The sequence below is a fragment of the Trachypithecus francoisi genome, unplaced genomic scaffold (genome assembly GCF_009764315.1).
Source record: "Trachypithecus francoisi isolate TF-2019V2 unplaced genomic scaffold, Tfra_2.0 Lachesis_group2, whole genome shotgun sequence".
Classification (NCBI taxonomy): Eukaryota; Metazoa; Chordata; class Mammalia; order Primates; family Cercopithecidae; genus Trachypithecus; species Trachypithecus francoisi.
Window position 1 is genome coordinate 15,519,269 of NW_022681465.1, and position 26,923 is coordinate 15,546,191.

Genomic DNA, 26,923 nt, shown 5'->3' on the forward strand with positions numbered 1-26,923 from the left:
GGTGATTGCTCATTAATGTCCTTTTCTTTCTGCTAGAAGTACTTTCTTTAGCATTTCTTGTAGGACAAGTCTAGTGTTGATGAAATCCCACAGCTTTTGTTTATGTGGGAAAGTCTTTATTTCTCCTTTATGTTTGAAGGATATTTCCATTGGTTATACTATTCTAGGGTAGAAATTGTATTCCTTCAACACTGTAAATATGTCATGCCACTCTCTTCTGGTGTGTACAATTTCCACTAAAAAGTCTGCTGCCAGATATATTGGATCTGTATTGTATGTTATTTGTTTCTTTTCTCTTGATGCTTTTAGGATCCTTTCTTTATCCTTGACCTTTGGGAATTTTATAATAAGTGCCTTGAGATAGTCTTCTTTCAGTTAAGTCTGCTTGGTGTTCTATAACCTTCTTGTACTTGGATATGGATATCTTTCTTTATTTTGGGAAGTTCTGTGTTATTATCCCTTTGAATAATCTTTCTACCCCAGTCTCTTTCTCTACCTCCTCTTTAAGGCTAATACTTCTTAGATTTATTCTTTTGAGGCTATTTTCTAGATGTTCTAGGCATGGTTTGTTGTTTTTTGTTCTTTTTACTTTTGTCTCCTCTGATCGTATATTTTTAAATAGCCTGCCTTCAGGCTCACTAATGCTTTCTTCTACTTGATGAATTCTCTATTAAAAGACGCCCATACATTCTTCAATGTGTCAATTGCATTTTTTCAGCTCCAGAATGTCTGTTTGATTCTTTTTGATTGTTTCAATATTTTTGTTAGATTTATCCGATAGTGTATTAGTCCATTTTCATGCTGCTGATAAAGACATACCTGAGACTGGGCAATTTACAAAAGAAAGAGGTTTAATTGGACTTAATTGGACTTACATTTGCATATGGCTGAGGAAGCCTCACAATCATGGCAGAAGACAACCAGGAGCAAGTGCTGTCTTACATGAATGCCAGCAGGCAAATAGAGAATGAGGAAGATGCAAAACTGGAAACCCCTGATAAAAACAACCAGATCTCATGAGACTTATTAATTACAATGAGAACAGTATGGGGAAAACCACCCCCATGATTCAACTATCTCCCACCAGCTGCCTCCCACAACACATGGGAATTATGAGAGTACAATTCAAGATGAATTTGGGTGGGGACACAGAGACAAATCATATCATTCCCCTCCAGCCCCTGCAAAATCTCGTGTCCTCACATTTCAAAACCAATCATATTTTCCCAACCATCCCCCAAAATCTTAACTGATTTCAACATTAACTCAAAGGTCCCAGCCTAATTAGACTTTAACTCAAAGTCTTATCTGCGACAAGGCAAGTCCCTTACACCTATAAGCCTGTAAAATCAAAAGCAAGCTCGTTATTTCATAGATAAAATAGGAGTGTAGACATGGGGTAAATACAAGGTTTCCAAATGGGAGAAATTGGCCAAAACAAAGGGGCTACAGGGCCCCTGCAAATCTGAAATCCAGTGGGGCAGTCAAACTTTAAAGCTCCAAATGATCTTCTTTGACTCCATGTCTCATATCCAGGTCATTCTGGCTGATGCAAGAGGTGGGTTCCCATGGTCTCGGGCAGCTTCACCCCTGTGACTTTGCAGGGTACAGCCTCTCTCCTGGCTGTTTTCATGGGCTGGCATTGAATGTCTGTGGCTTTTCCAGGTGCACAGTGCAAGCTGTCAGTGGATTTACCATTCTGGGGTCTGGAGGATGGTGGCAGCCCTCTTCTCACATCTCCACTAGGTGGTACCCCAGCAGAGACCCTCTGTGGGGGCTCCAACCCCACATTTCCCTTCTGCATTGCCCTAGCAGAGGTTTTCCTTGAGAGCCCTACCCCTGCAGCAAACTTCTGCCTGGGAATCCAGGTGTTTCCATGCATCTTCTGAAATCTAGGTGTACATTCCCAAACCTCAATTCTTGACTTCTCTCCACCCACAGGCTCAACACCACATGGAGGCTGCCAAGGCTTAGGGCTTGCACCATCTGAAGCCATGGCCCGAGCTGTACCCCAAGGCTTGGGAATTGCACCATCTGAAGCCATGGCCTGAGCTGTACCTTGGCCCCTTTCAGGCATGGCTGGAGCAGCTGGGACACAGGGTACCAAGTCCCTAGGCTGCACACAGCTCAAGGACTCCGGGCCTGGCCCACTAAACCACTTTTTCCTCCTAAACCTTCAGGCCTGTGATGGGAGGGGCTGCCATGAAGACCTCTGACATGCCTTGGAGACATTTTCTCCATTGTCTTGGGATTAACATTTGGCTCCTCAATACTTATGCAAATTTCTGCAGCTGGCTTGAATTTCTCCTCAGAAAATACGATTTTCTTTTCTATCACATTGTCAGGCTGCAAATTTTTCAATGCCCTGTTTCGCTTTTCAAATGAATACTTTTAGCAGCACCCAAGTCACCTCTTGAATGCTTTGTTGCTTAGAAATTTCTGCTGCCAGATACCCTAAATCATCTCTCTAGAGTTCAAAGTTCCACAGATCTCTAGGGCAGAGGCAAAATGCCACCAGTCTCTTTGCTAAAACATAACAAGAGACACATTTGCTCCAGTTCCCAACAGGTTCCTCATCTCCATCTGAAACCACCTCAGCCTGGACCTTACTGTCCATATCAGCATTTTGGGCAAAGCCATTCAACAAGTCTCTAGGAGGTTCCAAACTTTCCCACATTTTCCTATCTTCTGAGCCCTCCAAGTTGTTCCAACCTCTGCCTGTTATGTAGTTCCAAAATCACTTCCACATTTTCGGGTATCTTTTCAGAGTGCCCCACTCTACTGGTACCAGTGTGCTGCATTAGTTCATTTTCATGCTGTTGATAAAGACATATCTGAGACTGGGCAATTTATAAAAGAAAGAGATTTAATTGGATTTACAGTTCCATGTGACTGGGGAAGCCTCACAATCATGGCAGAAGGCAAGGAGGAGCAAGTTCTGTCTTACACAGAAGGCAGCAGGCAAAGAGAGAATGGGAAAGATACAAAAGTGGAAACCCCTGATAAAACCATCAAATCTCAGGAGACTTATTTATTGTCACTAAAACAGTATGGGGGAACCACCATCATGATTCAATTATCTCCCACTGGGCTTCTCCCATAACACATGGGAATTATGGGAATACAATCAAGATGAGATTTGGGTGGCGACATAGAGCGAAACCATATTAGACAGGATTCTGAATTTCTTCTCTGTGTTATCTTGAATTTCTTTGAGTTTCCTTCACACAGCTATTTTGAATTCTATCTGAAAGCTCACACATCTCTATTTCTGAATGATTGGTTCCTGGTGGCTTATTTAGTTCATTTGGTGAGGTCATGTTTTTCTGGATGGTGTTGATGCTAGTAAACGTTCTTCAGTGTCTAGGTATTGAAGAGTTAGGTATTTATTTTAGTATTCACTGTCTGGGCTTGTTTGTACCCAACCTTCTTGGGGAGGCTTTCCCAGAACGAAATGGGTGGTGTTGCAGGGGAAGTGGGAATAGTTACTGGATACAAAAAATAGTTATAAAGGATGAATAAGACCTACTATTGATAGCACAATAGCACACTTTTAAAAATAACTTAAAGAGCGTAATTGGATTGCTTGTAACTCAAAGGATAAATGCTTGAGTGATGGAGAACCCATTCCCTATGATGTGCTTATCTCACATTACAGGCTGTATCAAAACAATTTACATATTCCATAAATATATATACCTACTATGTACCCACAAACATTTTAAAAATTAAAAAAAAAATAAAACAAATGGATAAAGAAAATGTGGTATATACACAGAGTGAAATGTTATTCAGCCCCAAAAGTTAAAATCCTATCATTTGCAGCAATATGGATGGAACTGGAGGCTGTTAGGTTGTGAAGAAAGCCAGACACAGAAAGACAAAGTATACAGTCCGATTATTATTGAATGAAATGAAACAAGAAGAGAAGTTTAGAGAAAAAAGAGTAAAAAGAAATGAACAAAGCCTCCAAGAAATATGGGACTATGTGAAAAGACCAAATCAAATTATTCTCTTCTAGCCATTTTGAACTATATAATAGATGTTGTAAACTGTAGTCACCATACTGTTCTATTAACTGTTATAGCACATTTCCAATATCACACAGTATACTTTCTCCCATTAATCATACTCTGTATTTTCCCCTCCCTTATTCCCTTTCTCTTCTCCAGTAACAAACCTACTTTCTGTTTTCATTAGATCCACTTTTTTAGCTCCCACATGTGAGTGAGCATATGCAATATTTATTTATTCATTCATTGTTGGGCTCTTAGGTTGATATCTCATTTTAGCCATTGTGAATAGTGCTACAATAAACATAGAAGGGCAGATATCTCTTTGGTATATTGGTTTTCCTTTTCTCCCAGTAGTAGAAATGCTAGATCATACGGTATTTCTCTTTTTAGTTTTTGGAGGAAACTGCTTAGAGTTTTCTATAGTGGCTGTACTAATTTACATTCTCGGCTGAGTATGGTGACTCATGCCTGTAATCCTAGCACTTTGGGAGGCCAAAGCAGGCAGATCACCTGAGGTCAGCAGTTCGAGACTAGCCTGACCAACATGATGAAACCCTGTCTCTACTAAAAATATGAGAATTAGCCAAGCATGGTGATGCATGCTTATATTCCCAGCCACTCAGGAGGCTGAGGCACAAGAATTGCTTGAACCTGGGAGGTGGAGGTTACAGTGAGTTGAGATCATGCCACGGCACTCCAGCCTGGGTGACAGAGCAAGATTCTGTCTCAGAAAAAAAAAAAAAAATGATTTACCTTTGCACCAAAACAGACAATGTGTTCACCTTTCGCCACATCCTCACCAGAATTGCATGTCAGTTATTGCATGCCTTTTTGATAAAAGCCATTTTAATCAGTGAGATGATACCTCATCATGGTTTTCATATGCATTTCTCTGATGATTAGTAATGTTGAGCATTTTTTCCTATAACTGTTGGTCATTTGTATGTTTTCTTTCAAGAGACATCCATTGTATTAGTTAATATTGAGTGTCAACTTGATTGGATTGAAGGATGCAAACTACCGTTCCTGGATGTGTCTGTGAGGGTGTTGCCAAAGGAGATTAACATTTGAGTCAGTGGACTGGGAGAGGCAGACCCACCCTCAATCTGGGTGGGCACCATATAGTCAAGTGCCAGTGCAACCAGGATAAAAGCAGGCAGAGGAACATGGAAGGACTAGACTGACTGAGTCTTCCAGGTGTCATCTTTCTCCTGTGCTGAATGCTTCCTGCCCTCAAACATTGAACTCCAAATTTTTCAGCTATTGGACTCTTAGACCTACACCAGTGGCTTGCCAGGGAGTCTCAGGCCTTTGGCCACAGATGGAAGGCTGCACCGTCAGCTTTCGTACTTTCGAGGTTTGGGATTCAGACTGGCTTTCTTGCTCCTCAGCTTGCAGATGGCCTACTGTGGGATTTCACCTTGTGATTGTGTGAGTCAATACTCCTTAATAAACTCCCTTTCATATATACATTTATCCTGTTAGTCCTGTCCCTCTAGATAACCCTGACTAATACATCTGTTCAGACATTTTGCCCGTTTTTAATAGAATAATTTTTTTTTGGCTCTTGAGTTGTTTGAGTTCCTTATATATTCTGATTATTAAAACTTTATCAGATGGATAGTTTGTAAATATTTTCTCCCACTTTGCAGGTTGTCTTTTCACTTTGTTCACTGTATCCTTTGCTAAACAGAAGCTTTTCAAATTGATGTAATCTCATTTGTCCATTTTTGCTTTGTTTACCTTTGTTTTTCAGGTCTCACACAAAATATTTTGTCCAGGCTAATGCCCTAGAGCATTGTTTCAATGTTTTCTGATAGTAGTTTCAGAGTTTCCAGTTTTAGATTGAAGTCTTTAATCCATTTTTATTTGATTTTGGCATACAGTGAGAGATAGGGATCCAGTTTCATTTTTCTGCATATGGTTAACCAGTTTTCCCAACACCATTTATTGAAGAGACTGTCCTTTCCTCATTGTATGTTTTGGTGCCTTTGTTAAAAATGAATTAGCTGTAAATGTATGGATTTATATTTAACTTCTCTATTCTGTCCAATTGGTCTATGTCAAGAGTGTGATGTATCCTGCTTTGTTCTGTTTGCTCAGAATTGCTTTGAATGTTTAGGGACATTTGTGGGTCCATATAAATTTTAGGATTATTTATTTTATTTATGTGAAAAATGACATTGTTATTATATTGAGATGGCATTGAATCTGCACGTTGCTTTGGGCAGAATTCTCATTTAACAACATTAATTTTTGATACGAGCATAAAATACCTTTTCATTTCTTTGTGTCTTCTCTTCAATTTCTTTCATCAATGTTTTATACTTTACCTTTTATAGAGATTCTTCTTCTTAGATTAAATTGATTTCTAGGTATTTTATTTTCTTTGTAGCTATTATACATGGGATTCATATCTTCATTTTTTTGGAGTATTAACTTTTCACAGATTTAAAAACCACTGATTTTTGTAGGTTGATTTTGTATCCTGCAACTTTGCTGAATTCCTTTATGGAATTAACTAACCTTTTATTGGTGGAGTCTTTATGTTTGTCTAAGTATAAAGTCAAGTCATCAGCAAACAAGGCTAATTTGACTTCTTCCTTACCAATTTGGATGCCCTTTATTTCCTTCTCTACTCTGATTGCTCTGTCCAGGACTTCCAGTATTATGTTGAATAAAAGTGATGACAGTGGGTATCTTGTCTTGTTCCATATCTTAAAAGAAAGGCTTTCAATTTTTCCCATTCAGTATGATGTTAGCTATGGGTTTCTCATAGATGGCCTTTGTTAGTTTGAAGTCTGTTCCTTCTTGATCTAGTTTGTTGAGGGTTTTAATCATAAAGTAATGTTACATTTTATCAAATAATTTTTCAACATCTATTGAAATGATCATATGCTTTTTGTTCTTGGTTTTGTTAATGTAATGTATCACATTTATTGATTTGCACATGTTGAACTACCATTGCATTCCTGAGATGAATCTCACTTGATTATGAAAAATGATCTTTTTAATGTGCTGTTGAATTCTTCTTGCTAGGATTTTGTTGAGGATTTTTGCATCTCTGTTCATCAGAGATATTCGCCTGTAGTTTTCTTTCTTTTGGTTATGTCCTTGTCTGGTTTTGTTATCAGGGTAGTGCTGACCTCATAGAAGGAATCTGGAAGTATTCCCTCCTCTTAAATTTTTTTGAAGAGTTTGAAAAGTGGTATTAATTCTTCTTTAAATATTTACTATAATTCTGCAGTGAAGCCATCTGGTCCTGGCATTTCCTTTGGTGGAAGATTTTTTTTTTTATGGCTTTGATCTCATTATTCATTATTGGTTTGTTGAGGTTTTTTATTTCTTCATTGGTCAATCTTGGTAGGTCATACGTGTCCAGGAATTTGTCCATTTCTTCTGGGTTTTCCTATTTGTTGGCATGTAGTTATTCATAATAGTCTCTAGTGATTTTTTGTATCTCTATGGTCTCTCTTATATCTCCATTTTTGTTTTTGATTTTGTTTATTTGGGTTTTCTGTCTTTTTTTCTTAGTCTAGCTAAAGGTTTGTCAATTTTGTTTATCTTTTCAGAAAATCAATTTTTTGTTTCTGTATTTTTATTTCAGTTTTATTTATTTCTGCTCTGATATTTATTATTTTTTTCCTTCTACTAATTTTGGGTTTAGTTTGTTCATGCTTTTCTATTTACTTCAGGTCTATCATTGAATTATTTATTCGAAGTCTTTCTACTTTTCTGATGTAGGCATTTATTGCTATAAATGTTCCTCTCGGTACTGTTTTTGCCATATCCCATAAATCCTGTATGTTGTATTTTCCATTTTTGTTTGTTTTAAGAAATGTTTAAATTTCCCTTTTAATTTCTTAATTGACTCATTTGTTGTTCAGGAACATGTTTAATTTCCATGTGTTTGTGTATTTTCCAAAGTTCCTTTTGTTATTGATTTCTAGTTTTCTTCCATTGTAGTCAGAGAAGATAATTAATATGATTTCTGTATTTTTTTAACATGTACAGACTTGTTTTCTAACCCAAACTATAACCTGTTTTGGAAAATGTTCCACGTGCTGATGAAAAGAATGTGTATTCTGCAGCAGTTGAGGGAAATGTTCTGTAAATGTCAGTTAGGCCTATTCAATCTAGTATATAGTTTAATTTCACAGTTTCTTTGTTGATTTTCTGTCTGGATGCTCTGTGCATTACTGAGAATGGGGTGTTAAAGTTCCCTACTGTTATTGTATTGCAGTCTCTCTCTCTTTAGATCTATTAATATTTACTTTATATACTTGAGAACTTTGGTGTTGCTGCCTAGATATTTATAATTGTTATAAATATAAATGGACTCCTTTATTATTATATAGTATTCTCCTTTGTCTCTTTACAGTTTTTACTTATAGTGCATTCTATTTAAGTATAACTACTCCTGCTCTTTCTTGGTTTTCGGTCACATGGAATATGTTTTTTTACCTCTTCACTTTCAGCCTATGTGTATCCTTTCCTTATAGGTAAAGTGGGTTTCTTGCAGGCATCATGTAGTTAGGTCTTCTTTCTTTATCCATTCAGCCACTCTATGCCTTTTCATTGGAGAATTGAGTCCAAATTTACATTCAGCATTATTACTGATGAGTAATACTTATTGATGAGTAATTAACTCCTCTTTTCCCTTCCTACTTTCTTATTGTCTTCCTCTGTGGTTAAGTGATTTTCTCTAGTGGTATGTTTTAATTTGTTGTTGTTTATGTTTAGCAAAGCTATCATAGCTCTATTGTGATTACCATGAGGCTGACAAAAAAACAACTTATAAACATAACAAGTTGTTTTAAAGAGATGACCACTTATCTTAGATCACAAAGAAAAGAATAGAAACAAAGAAAGAATGTAAAAAAGAAACCCTCTACATTTTAACTCCGTTTCCCCCACATTTTGACTTTATGTTGTCTCAATTTACATATTTTGTATGTCTTTTCTCTTAACAGGTTGCTATAGGTATTATTGGTTTTGATAGACTTATCTACTGGTCTTCATGCTAGGATTATGAGAAGATTGCACACCATAATTATGGTATTAGAGTATCCTAGATTTATCCATGTATTTAATTTTACCAGTGGTTTTTATACCTTCAGATGTTTACTTATTGCATGTTAGAGGTTTTTTTATTCTTTCGGTGGAAGATTTCCTTTTAGCCTTTCTTATAAGATGGTGAATTATCTCTGCTTTTGTTTGTCTGGGAAAGACAATCTATCCTTCATATTTGAAAGATAATTTTGCTGTATTCATAAATGGAAGAGTTTTTTGTTTTTTGTTTTTTTCATACTTTGAAAATCTCATCTCACTCTCTCTTGGCTTGTATGGTTTCCATTTAGAAGTATGTTCCTAGAGAAATTGGATGTCCTTTAAATCTTATTTCCCTCTTTTCTCTTTTTGCTTTCAGAATCTTCTCTTTGTCCTTGACCTTTGAGAGTTCAATTATTATGTGCCTTGGGGTAGTCTTATTTGGGTTACATATTTCTTCTGTTCTCTAGCGTTCCTGTACTTGCATGTTTATCTCTGTCTCAAATTTTGGGAAAGTTTCAGTTGTTATTTCTTTAAACAAACTTTCTACCTTCTGCTCTTGCTCAACTCCTCTTGAGAACAAATATTTCCTAAGTGGTCTTCTCAGGCAATTTTTTTTACCTTATAGGTAATCTTGATTCCTTTCCATTCTTTCTTCATTTTTCTCCTTTGTGTATTTTCAGATAGACTGTTTTTGAGCTTACTGCTTCTTTCCTCTGTTTGATTCATTCTGCTGTTGAGAGCCTCTAATAAAATTTTCAGATTATCAAGTGTATTTCTCAGTTATAAAATTATTTCAATCTCTTTAAATGTTCCCGATAAATTTCTATGCTATCTTAGGAATCAATGAACTTCCTTAAGAGTGCTATTTTGAATTATTGTTCAGGCACTTCACATAGGGTTGATCATAGGTTCCTTGCTTGTCTGTTTGAGGAGGTTCATGGTTCTTGTGGAGCTGTGGTTGTGTCTTGTGGATGTATGTCTGTGTTTTTGCATTGAAGAGTTCGTTAGTTATTCCAGTCTTTTCTGCTTGTCTTGTTTCGGTCTTTATTGGATACGTTTGCTTAGAGATTCTTTGTAATTAATCTGTTGATTTTATTTTATTATTTTATTTTATTTTATTTTATTTTTTGAGACGGAGTCTCACTCTGTCACCCGGGCTGGAGTTCAGTGGCGGGATCTCAGCTCACTGCAAGCTCCGCCTCCCGGGTTTACGCTATTCTCCTGCCTCAACCTCCGGAGGAGCTGGGACTACAGGCGCCCGCCATCTCGCCCAGCTAGTTTTTTGTATTTTTTAGTAGAGACGGGGTTTTCACGTGTTAGCTAGGATGGTTTGGATCTGCTGACCTCGTGATCCGCCCGTCTCAGCCTCCCAAAGTGCTGGGATTACAGGCTTTTAAAATTTTTTTGAGACACAGTCTCGCTCTGTCGCCCAGGCTGGAGTGCAGTGGCCGGATCTCAGCTCACTGCAAGCTCCGCCTTCCGGGTTCACACCATTCTCCTGCCTCAGCCTCCCGAGAGCTGGGACCACAGGTACACACCACCACGCCTGGCTAACTTTGTATTTTTAATAGAGACGGGGTTTCACCGTGTTAGCCAGGATGGTCTCAAATCTCCCGACCTCATGATCTGCCTGTCTCGGCCTCCCAAAGTGCTGGGATTACAGGCCTGAGCAACCGCGCCCGGCCATTTTTGTTTTTTGTTTTTTTTTTTACTCTAGGTCACTGCCTCCTTTTTGGCAGTAGATGGTGCCTTAAGCCCAGGTTTGCCTATTTCTAGTAACCAGACTGCCGCCTGTTTGGAGTAAGAGAGGTGCCAAAGAGGGTATTCCAGTAGAGTGAAAGTCTGGCTAGATGTTGGTGCCCAGGGGACCAGTGGAACAAACCTTTTACAGCATGGTGCTGCTCATCAGCCACTCTGATTTGGCACTGCCTTTGGCCAAGTTACATAACAGTTTTCAGGGCTGGGGATGGTAGTCCCACCCACCCGCTCTGTCTCTGGCTGTCCTCAGAAATATTCCTTTCTTTTGACACTTCCAGTGCTTCCCCTGGCTAGAAGCAGGGACAGATTTCCTGCTGGGAAATAAGAGTGCAGAAGCTTGTTGTTTAACTCTTTTGCCAGTGTAGAAAATGTGAAAGGGTTTTCCATGTGTTTGGTGCTTGGCAACTTGGGGAAGGGGCACTGCAAATATGAAAGTCGGATTCTCTTACCATCTGCTCAGAGTTTTTTCACTTTTCTTTGGCTCCAAATACTGTCTCATCCTCATATTTGTCTCCTAGGATTTTTCTGGTGATAATCTCAGTGTTGTATGTTTGGTTTTGGTTTTCTTTGTGGGAGTAATGAAGCCAGCTAGCTTCTATGCTACCATTTTGAAAGCAGAGGTTCCACCTCAAACATCTTTTCAGGTGATTATTGGTCATGCATAAAGCTTTCTGCAGAAATTCTATTCAGATGTTTTGTCCATCTTTAAATTAGGTTCTTTCTTATTATTGAGTTAAAAATGGATACAAGTTCCTTATGAGAGATATGATTTATAAATATTTCCCTCCATTCTTTGGATGGACATTTCACTTTCTTTTTTTGTTTGTTTTTGTTTTTTAAGACAGGGTCTCACTCTGTCACCAAGACTGGAATGCAGTGGCACAATCATGGTTCACTGCAGCTTCAACCTCCTGGACTCAAGCAATCCTCTTGCTTCAGCCTCCCAAGCAGCTGGGACCACAGGTGTGTGCCCACCACATCTGGCTAATTTTTTTATTCTTAGTAGAGGTAAGATATCACTATGTAGCCTACACCTGCCTTGAACTCCTGGGCTCAAGCGATCCTCCTACCTTGGCCTCCCAAAGTGCTCACACCTGGGATTACAGGTGTGAGCCACTATTCCCGGCCTTATTTAACTTTCTTGATGATGTCCTACAAAGCACAAAGTTTTTAACTTTGATGAAATCCAACTTATCTATTTTTTCTTTTGTTGCTTATGTTTGGGTGTCATATCCAATAATCCTTTGTCAAATCAAAGTTTGTGAAGATTTACCCTTATGTTTTCTTCTAAGAGTTTTATAGTTTTAGCTCATTTAAGTCTTTGATTCATTTTAAATTGATATTTGTATGTGGTGTGAGGTAAGGGTCCAACTTTATTCTTCTGTGTGTTGCTATCCAGTTGTTACAAAACCATCTGTTGTAAAGATCAATATTTCCCAATTAGATAATCTTGGTACACTTGCTGAAAATAAGTTGTCCAGAGATTTGAGTTTATTCCTGAAAACTTCTTTCTAATTTATTAATCTCTATGGCTAACCTGTGTGCCAGAACCACACTATCATCATTACTATTGCTTTGTAGTAAGTTTTGAAGTCAGAAAGTAGAGTCCTTCTACTCTGTTCTTCTTTTTCAAGGTTGTTTCATGTATCTCATTTTGATGCAATGATTGGTCATTGCTTAAAACCAAAGCATTATAACTCTGAGATGAGAATTCCTCTGTGGCACAAGCTCCCACATGTGATGAGTAGATGTGATGTTGTATATGCATATGTGTATATATCATAACATAATCATGGGAGTGACATTTCATCACCTTTGCCATATTCTGTTGGATAGAAGCAAGTAACAGGTCTCTCCCACAGTCAAGGGGAGCAGGTTATCCAGGGCATGAGCATAGGAACTTACCTAGGGTTTGTCTGCTACATACCAGTGTGTTTTCTGACATCTATCTAAATATAAAAAGTAACAACTTGCCCTTTGCCAAATTATCCTTCCATTAACATCTTTGATAATTTCAGTAAATACCTAGTAAAATGAACTAAAATCAGGTGAGTAATAAGTGTAGCTCAAAAATTTCATTCTGAAAAAGCACTCACAAAAATAAATATAAACGTTTGTGCATGGAAACACATACATACACAAACACATGCCAAATGTATTATACCACCAGTGCTATGAATGATTACGATCCAAACCATTTCAAAAACACAATTCATCCTTATACTAAGAAAATGGATTAAAGGAAGAAAATCATCTAGATTATTTATTCCATAATTTTTCCAAGTCTTCTACCAGTTTCCTAGTCTTTGACCAATTTCCCTATTTTTATCGGTCACAATACTTTTTGCTGAATTATCTAGCTATCAGGCCATGACGGTTAATTATGTGTCAACTAAACTAAGTTAAGGGATGCTTGGATGGCTGATTAAACATTATTTCTGGTAGTGTCTATGAGGGTGTTTCAGGAAGAGTTTAGAATTTGAATTAGTACACTGAGTAGAAAACACCCACCCTCACTAGCATGGGTGGGCATTATGCAATTCATTGAGGGCCCAAATAGGGAAAAAAGTCAGAGGAAAGGTAAATTCTCTCTCCCTTTTTGAGCTAAGACATCCATATTCTCCTGTCCTTGAACACTGGAGCTCCTGGATATCCAGCATTTGCACTCTAGGACTTACAACCAGCAAGCTCCCTGGTTCTCAGGTGGGCTTTGGACTTGGGCTGAATTACACTACCAACTTTCCTGGTTATTTAGCAGATTTAGGAGACTTCTCTGTTTCCATAATCATGTGAGCAAATTCCCATAATAAACCTCCTCATATGTATGTGTGTGTGTATATATATATATGTGTATGTGTGTGTGTGTGTTCTGTTTCTCTGTAGAACCCCAATATGCCAGGTCAAGTGTACATTTCACCTTGTCTTATCAAACTACTTTCCTAGTATTTTTATAGTTTCAGATCTTACATTTAAGTCTGTAATTCATCTTGAATTGATTTTTGTATATGATGAGAGAGAGCTGGTCCAGTTTCATTATTTTGCTTATAGCAATCAAATTTTCCCAGCACCATTTATTGCAAAGGGTACCCTTTCCCCAGTGTAGTATGTTTTTGTCAATTTTGTGAAAGATCCATTGGTTAGATATGTGGCTTTGTTTCTGGTTTCTCTATTCTGTTCTCTTGATCTATGTGTCTATTTTTATGTCAGTACCATACTGCTTTGGTTATTATAGCCTTGTGGTATAATCTGAAGTCACGTAATGTGATGCTTCAAGCTTTGTGCTTTTTGCTTAGGATTGCTTTGGCTATTTGGGTTGTTTTTTGTTTCACATGAATTTTAAGATTTATTTTTCTAAGTTTATGAAAAATGCCATTGGTATTTTGATAGAGATTGCATTGAATCTGTAGACTGCTTTGGGCAGTATGGTCATTTTAATGACACTAATTCTTCTGATCCATGAGCATGGAAGATTTTTTCATTTGTCTGTGTCACCTACAATTTCTTTCATTAGTGCTTTGTAGTTTTCCTTGTAGAGAGCTTTAAAACCCATGGTTATATTTTTTTCCTAGGTAATTTTTTACAGTTATTGTAAAGGAGACTGACTTCTTGATGTGTTTCTCTGTGTGATCATATTATTCATGTACAGAAATGTGTATTCATTAACACTTGATTGGATAAAGAAAATATGGTATGTATATATACATACACACACACACACACAACATAAAATACTCTTCAGCCATAAAAAATAATGAAATTCTGTCTTGTGGCAACATGGATGGAACTGGAGGCCATTATCTTACGTTAAACAGCTCGGAAACAGAAAGTCAGATACCACATGTTCTCACTTATAAGTGGAAGCTAAATAAAGTGGCCACATGGACATAGAGTGTGAAAAGATAGACACTGGAGCCTTGGAAGGGTGAGAAGAGCGAGGGGGAGTGAGGGATGATAAGTTACTTAATAGGTACAAAATACATTATTCGGGTAATGGATATACGAAAAGCCCAGGCTTCATCACTAATCCATGTAACAAAACTGCACTTTTACCCCTTACATTTGTACAAGTTTTTTAAAACTATGTTTATTTGTCGATGTAGATGCCACACCTGATTCCCATATGTGGGCTGCCCAAAGTGTGCAATAGGGAAATTGTACCTTACATTAAAAATGTAACTGAAAATTGTTTCTGTGGTAAGCACTACAGCTCCACATGTTTTGCACCCGCTTCTCTGTTGGGTGGTGTGTTCTTGTACCTTTTCCCTTTACTAAAATGGCAGAAACATCTGTGTCTCCCCCGTCAATCAGTACAATCCTTTATGAGTCCCAGATTTACAAATAGTATCAGTTACATGCAGTAAACCTTATTCTTGGTCTTATTAATTACTTTCCATCAACTTATCCCTCAGGCATTTTGGTTACAAAAGCATGCTGACAATCAACAGTAAGGGTTTTAAGTTAGTTATTTGATAAGTAGGTCTTTTGCGAAGAGTTTCTGGTTAATTATTTAAAGAATCTGTGCCCCTGGAGGCTTTGCTTATTTTTCTGTGTTAAGTCATATTCACTCACCCATCACTGATTCTAGGCTATTCTCTCTTTTCTGTCTCTCTCTCTACAGAAATTTTAGGAGTCTAAGATCCAGGGATTCTTAAGTGCATTACATTTTTCTAAACTTTTATATGACAAATTCACTCCAAGTCTTAGATCAGCCTCTGATCTTAAAGACTCATATTATTCTGTGAGCATTTCTCTGACATTGTGTTAAAAAAAAAAAGGCATAGAATATATTTTCACAGTTCTCTTATCTTGGATGTATTCTCCCTCCATCTCAGTTTTGGGGGAAGATGATGATTAATGAATCACTAAAATGCGTATGACCAGAAGTTCACAAGGGGAAAGGGTATGTTGGGAAACCTTCTATTCAAAGGTTGTGGACAAATGATGTGTGAAATTGTTGACAAATTGCCTTCATTAAGTTTTGGAAGTGGACTTTTTTTTCACATATTTGGCTTCTTTTCAAATATAACTGTGCAGATTTTTGAGACATTCACTGTTGAGTAGCAATCTGTGATAATATTTGTCCTTGAAAGCCTTTATTCCTGGAAAAAATGTGGTAGAAAGTTTAAAGTGGGAATCTCCTTGATAGTATTTACATGAGCAATACTCATTCTTAAACAAAACATAGATTAAAATTGTACCTTATTATCTCCCAGGTGCACAAAGAGAAGAGGGATGAAATATAAAGATTTTCTATAAATCATTGACCCCTCAATAACAAAGTCCTTTCAACCAGGGGTTCCATAATGACCTTTAAAATTATAATACATTCCAGTATAGCTGTCTCTTTTCAGTGAAGTGTTGTGCAGTGTGGTGGACAAGACCGTAGTCTGTAGTCTGCTACTGGAGGCTCAAAGCCCAGCTCTTCTACTAACCAGGGGTGTGACCTCAGGCAAATAACTTAATTTCTGTGTCTCTCTGTCCTCATCTGTAATGGAGAATAATAATCTTTACTTAATAGGATTGTGCTGATAATTAAAATTTAACATAAGAATATGTATAAAATACTTAGCCCTTATCCATAATAGTTCACAATAGACTATCAAAAAATGGCTACATATCAAAAAATGGCTACATGTACTATTATACATTGGAGAATCAGCAGAAACTTTGGTCTAAACTTTAAATTTCAAAACTGAACATTACACAGATTTTCGTAAACTTTTATATTTATCACTTAGAGCATTATTTGAATACTTTACTTTTGGTTCCTATATGACCTGTCTACATTTAAGCATTTTTCTCCTTTGGAGATCATTTCAGCGTAGGATAGATAATTATGATAACATATTTATGCAATGATTCCTATTTCTTAAGGGCTTTCCTACACATGTTCTGTTTTCTTCCTCACACAACTCTGCAGTGTGTAAAAAGTCAGGCAGGTAATTACCACTTCATGACAGGTTTCGAATAAATGAATGAATAGATCCTTGTTTCCCAGATAAGGAAACCAAATGACAGATGTAAAGGATCTTGGCCAAAGACACATCCAGCAAATGTCTAAAAGTATTTAAACATCCATGCAAGCAAACTTGTGTAGGCTCTATAGTAAATAGGTTTGAAATGGGAGCATTCCCTGACCTCCCTTGCAGGACGTGTGACAGGGTGTGGCTCATCTGTTGGGCCACTGCAGCTGCTCAAACCTCTTACGGAAGGGAGAGCACACAGATGGGCAGGTGTGGGAGCCAGGATGAGTGCTTTTGGGCTCTGGCCCCATGGTGGCATCTAGAGGTGGGTGCCTGTGGCTGCCGAAGCCCCAGTGGGCATGCTGCAGTGCCATCTGCAGATGGCTTAAGTGTTAAAAAAGCTTAGTGCCCTCTTGGTACCCCAGTTCTTGTCCAATGTCCAGGAAAAATCAGGTCACACATGGACTTGAAGGATGATGGAGGTGGCTCTCAGTGGGATGGATGGGAGCTGGTAAGGGGATGGAGTGGAAAGATGATCTTTCCCTGGAGCTTGACTGTCCCACAGCCAATCTCCTCTCCCACCATCCCAAGCCAAACTCCTCTTGATGTTCAAATGCTCTTTCTCTTCTCTCCTTCTCTGCTGTACCACTCTTCTGCTCCTCTGCTCTGCTCATCTGGTCTTGGAGTCTGGGGTTTGGGGCTTATATGGGTACAGGATAGTGGGGGCATGGTGGACCAAAAGGCAAAATTTGGGCACAAAAACAGTAAGGCCTGTTCCCATTTAGGGCTGCAAGTTTCCAGGTTTGGGGATAAGACATTGGCCTGGGAATTGCCCTCTTTTCCCAGTATTTCCCTGTCTCCTGTTTGTATCAGTTTCATTGAACAGAGCATATGCTTACTTATAGTTCACAATCTGAAAAACATAAAACTTTGACTCAGATCTTCAAAGGATCTGGTATCATTTTCCAAAAGTAGCTGCATTTTCCAGTCATCAATTTTGCAGATGAACACCCTGTAATCTGAGATGTGGGCCTAAACATAGACTGAATCCATAAGTGAAATGTCTATTTGTTTTCAATCCATGGTTAGGAAGAGTTCTGTGGTAAATTCCTGCTCATTTCTCATGTTGTAGTCTATGCACAGTTCTCCTCTTCTTTTGTGTGGGTATCTTGTTTATCGAGTAAGTGTCTTACCTTGGAGCTTATGTTTCAAGATTGAATTTATGCAAGGCATAGTGGCTCACGCCTATAATCACAGCCTTTTGGGAAGCTGAGGCAGGGTGGATCACTTGAGGCCAGGAGTTCAAGACCAGCCATGGCAAAACTCCGTCTCTACTAAAATTATAACAATTTTATATACATTTTATATATTTTTATATACATGGCATGCACCTGTGGTTCCAGCTACTTGGGAGGCTGAGGCAGGAGAATTGCTTGAACCTAGGAGGCAGAGGTTGCAGTGAGTCGAGATCATACCATTACACTCCAGCTTGGGCAACAGAGCAAGAATTTGTCTCAAAAAAAAAGATTGAATTTAGAGTTTTAACTCTCCTGTTTGACTCCTGGTATGTTCTTCAGTGATCAGACTGCTGCATTTCAGTAAAAGGAGCAGCAGCAATGGTCAGGAGGTAACACCCAGCTTCACGAGTCACTATAAACTAACCAAAGTGTCACATGGTAATAGTGACAACATCAAGTATTTTCAAAATCCACAGATTTGAATGTCATAATGGGCTGAAACATTCAGATCTATATGATCCCTTGGCTGGAGAGTGCAGGTCAAGAAGAAACTCCTAAGATGCAAACTTACAGGGAGCGTGTTTTTGCACTGGGCTACCACCTGGAGGATTTGAGGGTATCCATTTGGAAGGAAGGTATAACTGTGGTGTTTTATGAGGGTCATTCATTTCCAAGCAGTCTAGAAGAGAAGCAGCTCTTCTCTAGTGATGGTTAGACGTAAAAGCAGAGGATCTCAAAGTGCCTAATTCTTAATCCATCATCTAGGGAAGCTGAAAGATAGGAAGAGAGTCAATTCTATGGACCCGCTGCCTCATGATACTCCTAGAAGACTCATGTCTGGGTGATTTACAAGGTAAATTAGAGAAGAGGAATCACCAGTTGTCACTATAGTTATATCAAGTTATATATGTGTAATCAGCATCTTACCACTGGCTGCCTAGCTGTTAACTACTTTACAAATACTTCAATAGCCCTGCTGTTAACTGTAAGTTATGTATGTGTAATCAGCATGCTTCCACTGACTGCCTAGCTGTTTGTTAACTGTGCAAATCCTAGGACTAGTAGCCCTACTGTTAACTACTTTACTTAATTTGGAAAAGTCACTCCACGGCCCTCAGTTTTCTTCTCTGTAATCTAATAGTAAGAACAGTTCGGTTCCTCTTAGCGTATACATTCTGTGATCATTTACCACCCTTCTTTTCTTCCACAAATCCCTATCAGGATGAGTGGCAATTCTGTATATTTTGTATTCAATTCTTCTTTTAAGTTGGACATTCATGTTTACTATATTTCTCTGATGGCAAAGACCTTTATGCACTGGGGCTAGTGAGAAACACCAAAGCATCTGCCCCACCTAGGGGCAGCACTGTGTATTAAACTGGAAGTAGTTTGTGGGCAACTTCCAGCGTTAGAAGTTAAATGTAATGACCGGGTGTGATGGCTCATGCCTATAATCCCAGTACTTTGGGAGGCCGAGGCAGGCAGATCACTTGAGGTCAGGAGTTCAAGACTAGTCTGGCCAACATGGTGAAACCCCGTCTCTACTAAAAATACAAAAATTAGCTGGGTGGGGTGGCACGCACCTGTAATCAGAGCTACTGGGGAGGCTGAGGCACCTGTAATCATAGCTACTGGGGAAGATGAGGCATGAGAATCACTTGAACCTGGGAGGCAGAGGTTACAGTGAGCCAAGATCGTGTCACTGTACTCAAGCCTGGGCAACAGAGTGAGGCTCCATCTCAAAAAATAAGAAAAGAAGTTAAATGTAATGACAGCCTCCCCATCTCCAGGCTACTCAACTGGCTTTCATTTAGAAACAATGAAGTTTCTTTTAAATATAGAATGTCCATAAGGTTAAGCGTTATTGGTGATTCTTGGTGTGTGAATTTTCTGAAGTTTTAGAACCAAAATTGATGAACTGTACAATTTTCTTGACATTACCTTTAACTGGTCCTGGGAATGTTGCAATAAAGTAAAAAAGGAAATAGAGAAGTAATCTTCTAGCCAACACATAAAGGTTATTATGCACAAGAGGTTGACTATTTATTCTGAGCAGACAGAATAAGAAAATGTGATTCAAATCCCTTGTGAACTATATATATGAGAAAGGATCTACTGGAGTTTTGGGATCCTCTACCTTTTCTGACGAGCTTTTACATTAGGATAAATAACCATCTGCCCAGAAGAGAATCGTCTCATGTGATTTCTGCAGATAAAAGATAAATTGGAATAAAATGGATCAAAAAATCTTTTCATTTTTCTCTTTTCTGCTGTACACATCTACTGCTTTGTGACTTAAGCTAAGTCTAGGTGACTCTGAAACTACTGTCGATTTCAAAATAAAATAAACAACCCAGCCAGGCACGGTGGCTGACGCTTGTAATCCCAGCACTTTAAGAGGCTGAGGCAGGCGGATTGCTTGAGGTCAGGAGTTCGAGACCAGCCTGGCCAACATGGTCAAACTCCATCTCTACTAAAAATACAAAAATTAGCCGGGCATGGTGGCGCACTCCTGTAATCCCAGCTACTTAGGAGGCGGAGACAGGAGAATTGCTTGAACCCAGGAGGTGGAGGTTGCAGTGAGCAGACATTGCACCACTGTACTCCAGCCTGGGGAACAGAGCTAGACTCAGTTTCAAAAAATAAACAAATAAAATAAAATGAACAACCAGTCAATTCAGGAACAAAATCAGTGTAAGTCTTGAATGGCACTACTCATTATTTGAACAATTTCAATCATCATAAAGAAAATACAGCTTTATTTTGACTCTAAAATAGCCACTATCCTGGTATTAATTTTCAATTCTACTTCAAACTTTGTAACTATATTTGTGGCTTTTTTTTTTTCAGGATCAGATTTCTCTTTTTGACTCCCATTATTCTGCACAAATAATTTCTCTTGAGTTGCTGGACACCTTGTGCTTCCTAAAAGATTTGGTCTTCCTGATTCCTAGGTGGACCTCCAGCTAGAAGGTGACAGCACGGCCCAGTCAACCTCAGTGAAGTTTCAGAACTATCTCAAACTGTAATGACTTTGTGAGCACTTTCATTTTTCTGAAACTATTTCACTGTTTTGTTCCCTTGAGATAAATCATAGTACCTCAGAACAAAATGTATGCCCAGCAAGGTATGATCTGCTTGGCAAATTGCATCCCTGCCCTCCTTGTCCTTCAAGGTGTAAGGATCAATAGCTGAGAAGGAATTGGAACAAAGACAAACTTGTATATCAGTGCAATTAAAGCATTTTCCCTGATTTACGCATGGGATTGATTATTTCTCCAGATAGTTCAAAGCATCTGCTCATGCCCCAAAATTCTCATTGATTTCTAGATTGCCTGTCTGGTTATGTAATACTTATACTGACTACACCAGGCTACTTTCCAGTTTACTTCCAGATACAATTTTAGGGCTGATATTAATCTGTAACAGCACATGGGATTCAGATTTTGGCAATCCCAAAGACAGCCTCTCTCTTTCTCCCTCCACAACATCTTGATGGTTGATGTAAGCCAAAGGATACTGAATCATACCTCCTGCAAGCTGGCAATTCCTAACTGATTAACTTCAACCCTGGAATTGGCTTCTACTCATTGGTTTGATGAAGCCAATATTTGCTCTCCTTAAGGTCGTGATTCTGAGCACACTGAGATCATTAAGGGGAGGCAGGGAGTGAGATATTTTCTGTACATGACCAGTAATGAGTCTGTACTACAAAAACTTTTATTTTAACATTATGAAGAAAATAATTTTTAAGGTCAAACCAATAAGCCAATTGGCAATACAGTTTTATTCAGTCCTTAAATGAAGAAAAGAATAATAGATATTTTTAGAATTTCTTTTTTTTTTTTTTTTTGAGACGGAGTCTCGCTCTGCCGCCCAGGCTGGAGTGCTGTGGCCGGATCTCAGCTCACTGCAAGCTCCGCCTCCCGGGTTCACGCCATTCTCCTGCCTCAGCCTCCCGAGTAGCTGGGACTACAGGTGCCCACCACCTCGCCCGGCTAATTTTTTTGTATTTTTTTTTAGTAGAGACGGGGTTTCACCGTGTTAGCCAGGATGGTCTCGATCTCCTGACCTCGTGATCCGCCCGTCTCGGCCTCCCAAAGTGCTGGGATTACAGGCTTGAGCCACCGCGCCCGGCCTAGAATTTCTTTCAATACTAAATAATGACTGTAGTGTCATTAACGCATATGATAGAAATACAGTTAATACTGACTAGGTGTGCTTTTCTTTGGTTCTTCAAGTCAGACAAAAATAACATTTTCTTTTTGATTAAATAATTTACATAATAAGAAATACTTCTGTAAAATTTGAAACTATTTTTTTAAATGGATTCTATATAACCAAAATGCTTTTTCTGTTTGGGGCTCATTTAAAATATTTAAAATAGCTAAAATTAGTTTCAGCCCTGTATGACTTTAATACAAATCAAGTGTTTGAAAATATTTATGATAAAGAAAATGATTCCATCTGGGCAGGGAATTTATTACTGGAATATTATACCAATTTGAATTGAAGCCACCATGAGATTAATTTCTATTCTGCTGTTGGAATATAAATGTGTTCTGACAGCTGCTTTCTATAACCAAAGTATACTTATCTGCATGCAGAATTTTCTACTCAATGAGCCCATATATGACTCAGGAACTTTGAATGGTTTCAGCAACAAAGATAGATTATCAATGCAAATGCCAACCAGTGATTTACTATAAATAACAAAATATTGGCAAGTGCCTGTTTTGAAATCAACACTGGTTATTTAGAGCTTTCAGAGAGACAATCTTACATTTCAGAAGAACTCGCCGATGTTAAAAAAAAAAAAAAAAGAATTATACAAAGGGAGAAGACGGCCTTGATCAAACACATGTTTTTCAGATTTATTAGCGATTAACATGTCAGGTACTCTCTTTTGGATGACATTCCCTTACACCATGGCTAGAAGCTGACAAGATGAACACTGTTACAGTAATAACATGTTGTGAAGGATGTAGAATAATTTAGACATTTAGATCGTATGATCGAAGTCTGAGTAGATACAGTGATCCACTATAATTTAGGCATTGATGATTAAAGAGAATGATTTTCAAGTAAGAAGCTACATTTGTCACACTTTTTTCAGGAAGGGGCCCATGTAATTGATAGGCAATAGATTCAAGCAAAAGGTGTGGAAGTCAGCACAGCTTTAAAATAATGAAAAGAACCAACTGCCCTTTAGAATAGAATAAAGATGAACACCGGTAAAATTGAGACTAATTAAGAATAAAAATGAGTCACAAACAAAATGGTACTAAATCAAATTCACTTTAGGTCTGAAAAATCATAGTTACTTATTTTTCTCTCTTAAGGATTTTATAATTAGCCTAATGTTCCTTTGGCTGGCCTTCTTCTCTAAGTAGATCAGTCACTGACAGAGGCACCTAAGGCAGTATTGGAGACAGGACACCATCAGGAAAGCCAAAGTCTAAATGTTAATATCGCTCCACTAATGAGGATCTTCTCTGGGCCAAAGGAAAAGTTCTACAAAGAAAGGAAGAGGAAGAAGCGTGCAAGGCAGGAAAGAAATGAAGGAGATTCTCTGTGTGTATTCAGGTTGCCTAAAAATTTAAGCTCAATTGATTGTCTGTATTCACTGAAAACTACCAAGCCATTCTCAGAAAAGGATAATAATTAACTACTGTAAATATTTATAGTGCAAGTGGGTGTTGAAAACTGAGAACATATGGACACAGGGAGGGGAACAACACACACCGGGACCTGTCAGGAGGTGGGGGCAAGGAGAGCGAGCGCATTAGGACAAATACCTAATGCATGCAGCGCTTAAAACCTAGATAATGGGTTGATAGGTGCAGCAAGCCACCAGGGCACATGTATACCTACATTACAAACCCGCACATTCTGCACATATATCCCCGAACATAAAGTAAAATAAATTTTTTTTAAAGGCGAAAAACTTCTGCAACAAAAACTACAAAATACTAAAAAACAAAACAAAACAAAACTTAGATGATGGGTTGATAAGTGCAGCAAACCACAGTGACACACATATACCTACGGAACAAACCTGCACATTTTGCATATGTATCCCAGAACTTAAAGTAAAATAAAAATTAAAAAAAAATTCATAGTGCACGTCGCTGTAGCAAAAATACTGAATCTCTACTCTTCAATGGGGACAGAAGTAACTTTATAAACAGCCAAAGAAAATGCCATGAGTGGCCAATTAGAGTGAGAATTAGACGAAGGGGAAAGAGAACAATAATAATAGCAGGCTTTTTTACTTGAAGTCTAGGTTACTTGAGAATCACATTGAACTGTTATGTTCCAGATACTGTCATTGTCCATGGTCTGTAGTTACCACATAAACTATGTTTGAGGCATTCTTGGGAGAGGAAAAGGAAGACACTGTATTATTACATCATGTAGTTCTTGAAGTTCTGCCTGTATGAATGTGGAGATATGTATGAAGTTACCATCTGTATTATTCAGACTTTTTTTCTTTTTCATAGAAAATCAGATGTTTTTGGGCTCTCTGCTGAGAGAATGGAGAAGGAAGAGTCATATTTAGTGCTGATTAATAGCTTTTTTTCTTCCCCTCCCCATTTTCCTTCTCCCTCCTTTCAACTGTTAAGATGTAATTTTGGGTAGATCATCAATGGTCTCATGTAATGCACAGCTCATCCAAGTAAGAATAACAGCATGGACACTACTATGGCTGCTGCCTAGCTGTTATTTCCACTCTGGTCACCAGGACCTTGGTGAAACAATATTTTAGGGTTCACCAGAGTCAGCTATGTGCCATTACGTTGTTTCCTTAACTTCAGACTCCATAAAGACAAGGAAAAATATGAGGATGGATGGACGCCCATGGTAGAATGAAAAATACATATAATTACCAAATAGTTACTGTAAACAAAATATTGAAACACATATGAGCTATATATGTTTAAGCTATAAGCTTATCCAACTACAAATACCATCTGGTGTTCCATTAATTCGCATGTAGAGCTACAAGAGCCTGGTGTTGTATTCTAGCCATGTAATTACCACCTTTGGAGGCAATCTTTATTACTCACAATCTTGTTACTATAAAGTTCCATTACTACACCCACTAGTGTTTGATAAAAAATATGTTGACCCTTCTGCAACCACATGGATTTCTTGGAAATGTTTTTAATTGATGCATAATGTCTATCACATGTAAGAACTATACTGTGATTTCTTTAGCCATTTAATATGGTTTGGCTGTGTCCCCATCCAAATCTCATCTTGAATTCCCATGTGTTGTGAAAGGAACCTGGTGGGAGGTAATAGAATCGTCGGGGCAGGTCTTTCCTGGGTTGTTCTTGTGATAGTGAATAAGTCTCATGAGATCTGACGGTTTTATGAGGGGGAGTTTCCCTGCACAAACTCTCTCTCCCTTTGCCTGCTGCCATCCACATAAGATGTGACTTGCTCCCCCATGCCTTCCACCATGATTGTGAGGCCTCCCCAGCCATGTGGAACTGTAAGTCCATTAAAACTCTTTCTGTTGTAAATTGCCCATTCTCGGGCATGTCTTTATTAGTAGCATGAAAATGAATTAATACAGTAAATTGGTACCACTAGAGTGGGGCACTGCTCCAGACCCCGGATTGGTAGATGAATTGACAGCTTACACAGTGTGCTTGGAAAAGCCACAGACACTCAATGCCAGCCCATGAAAGTAGTCAGGAGAGGGGCTATACCCTGCAAAGCCACAGGGGCAGAGCTGCCCAAGGCTTTGGGAGCCTACCTCTTGCATCAGTATGCCTGAAAATGTGGAAGCAAATTTGGAACTGGGTAACAAGCAGAGGTTAGAACAGTTTGGAGGGCTGAGAAGAAGACAGGAAAATGTGGGAAAGTTTGGAACTCCCTAGAGACTTGTTGAATGGCTTTGACTGAATTGCTGATAATAATATGGACAATGAAATCCAGGTTGAGGTAGTCTCAGATGGAAATGAGGAACTTGTTTGACCTGGAGCAAAAGTGACTCTTGTTTTGTTTTAACAGAGACTGGCAGCGTTTTACCCCTGTGAAGGGGTGGCCTGCCCCTCCACACCTGTGGGTATATCTTGTCAGGTGGGAGGAGAGACTGAAAAAAGATATAAGACACAGAGACAAAGTACAGAGAAAGAACAATGGGCCCAGGGGACCGGCACTCAGCATATGGAGGACCTGCACTGGCACCAGTCTCTGAGTTCCCTTGGTTTTTATTGATTACTATTTTCACTATTTCAGCAAGAGGAATGCAGTAGGAGAGCAGGGTGATAATAGGGAGAAGGTCAGCAAGAAAACATGTAAGCAAAGGAATCTGTGTCACAAATAAGTGCAAGAGGAGGCACTATGCCCGGATGTGCACGTAGGCCAGATTTATATTTCTCTGTGCCCAAACATCTCAGTGGAGTAAAGAACAATAAAGCAACATTGCTGCCAACATGTCTCACCTCCCACCATAGGGCGTTTTTTCTCCTATCTCAAAATTGAACAAATGTGCATGTGGGTTTCATACCAAGACATTCAGTTCCCAGGGGCAGACAGGCCACAGTGGCCTTCCTCTATCTCAACTGCAAGAGGCTTTCCTCATTTACTAATCCCCCTCAGCACAGGCCCTTCACAGGTGTCGGGCTGGGGGATGGGCAGGTCTTTCCCATCCCACAAGGCCATATTTCAGACTATCACATGGGGAGAAACCTTGGACAATACCTGGCTTTCCAGGGCAGATGTCCCTGAGGCTTTCCACAGTGCATTGTGCCCCTGGTTTATCAAGACTAGAGAATGGCGATGACTTTTACCAAGCACACTGCTTGTAAACATTTTGCTAACAAGGCACATCCTGCACAGCCCTAGATCCCTTAAACCTTGATTCCATACAACACATGTT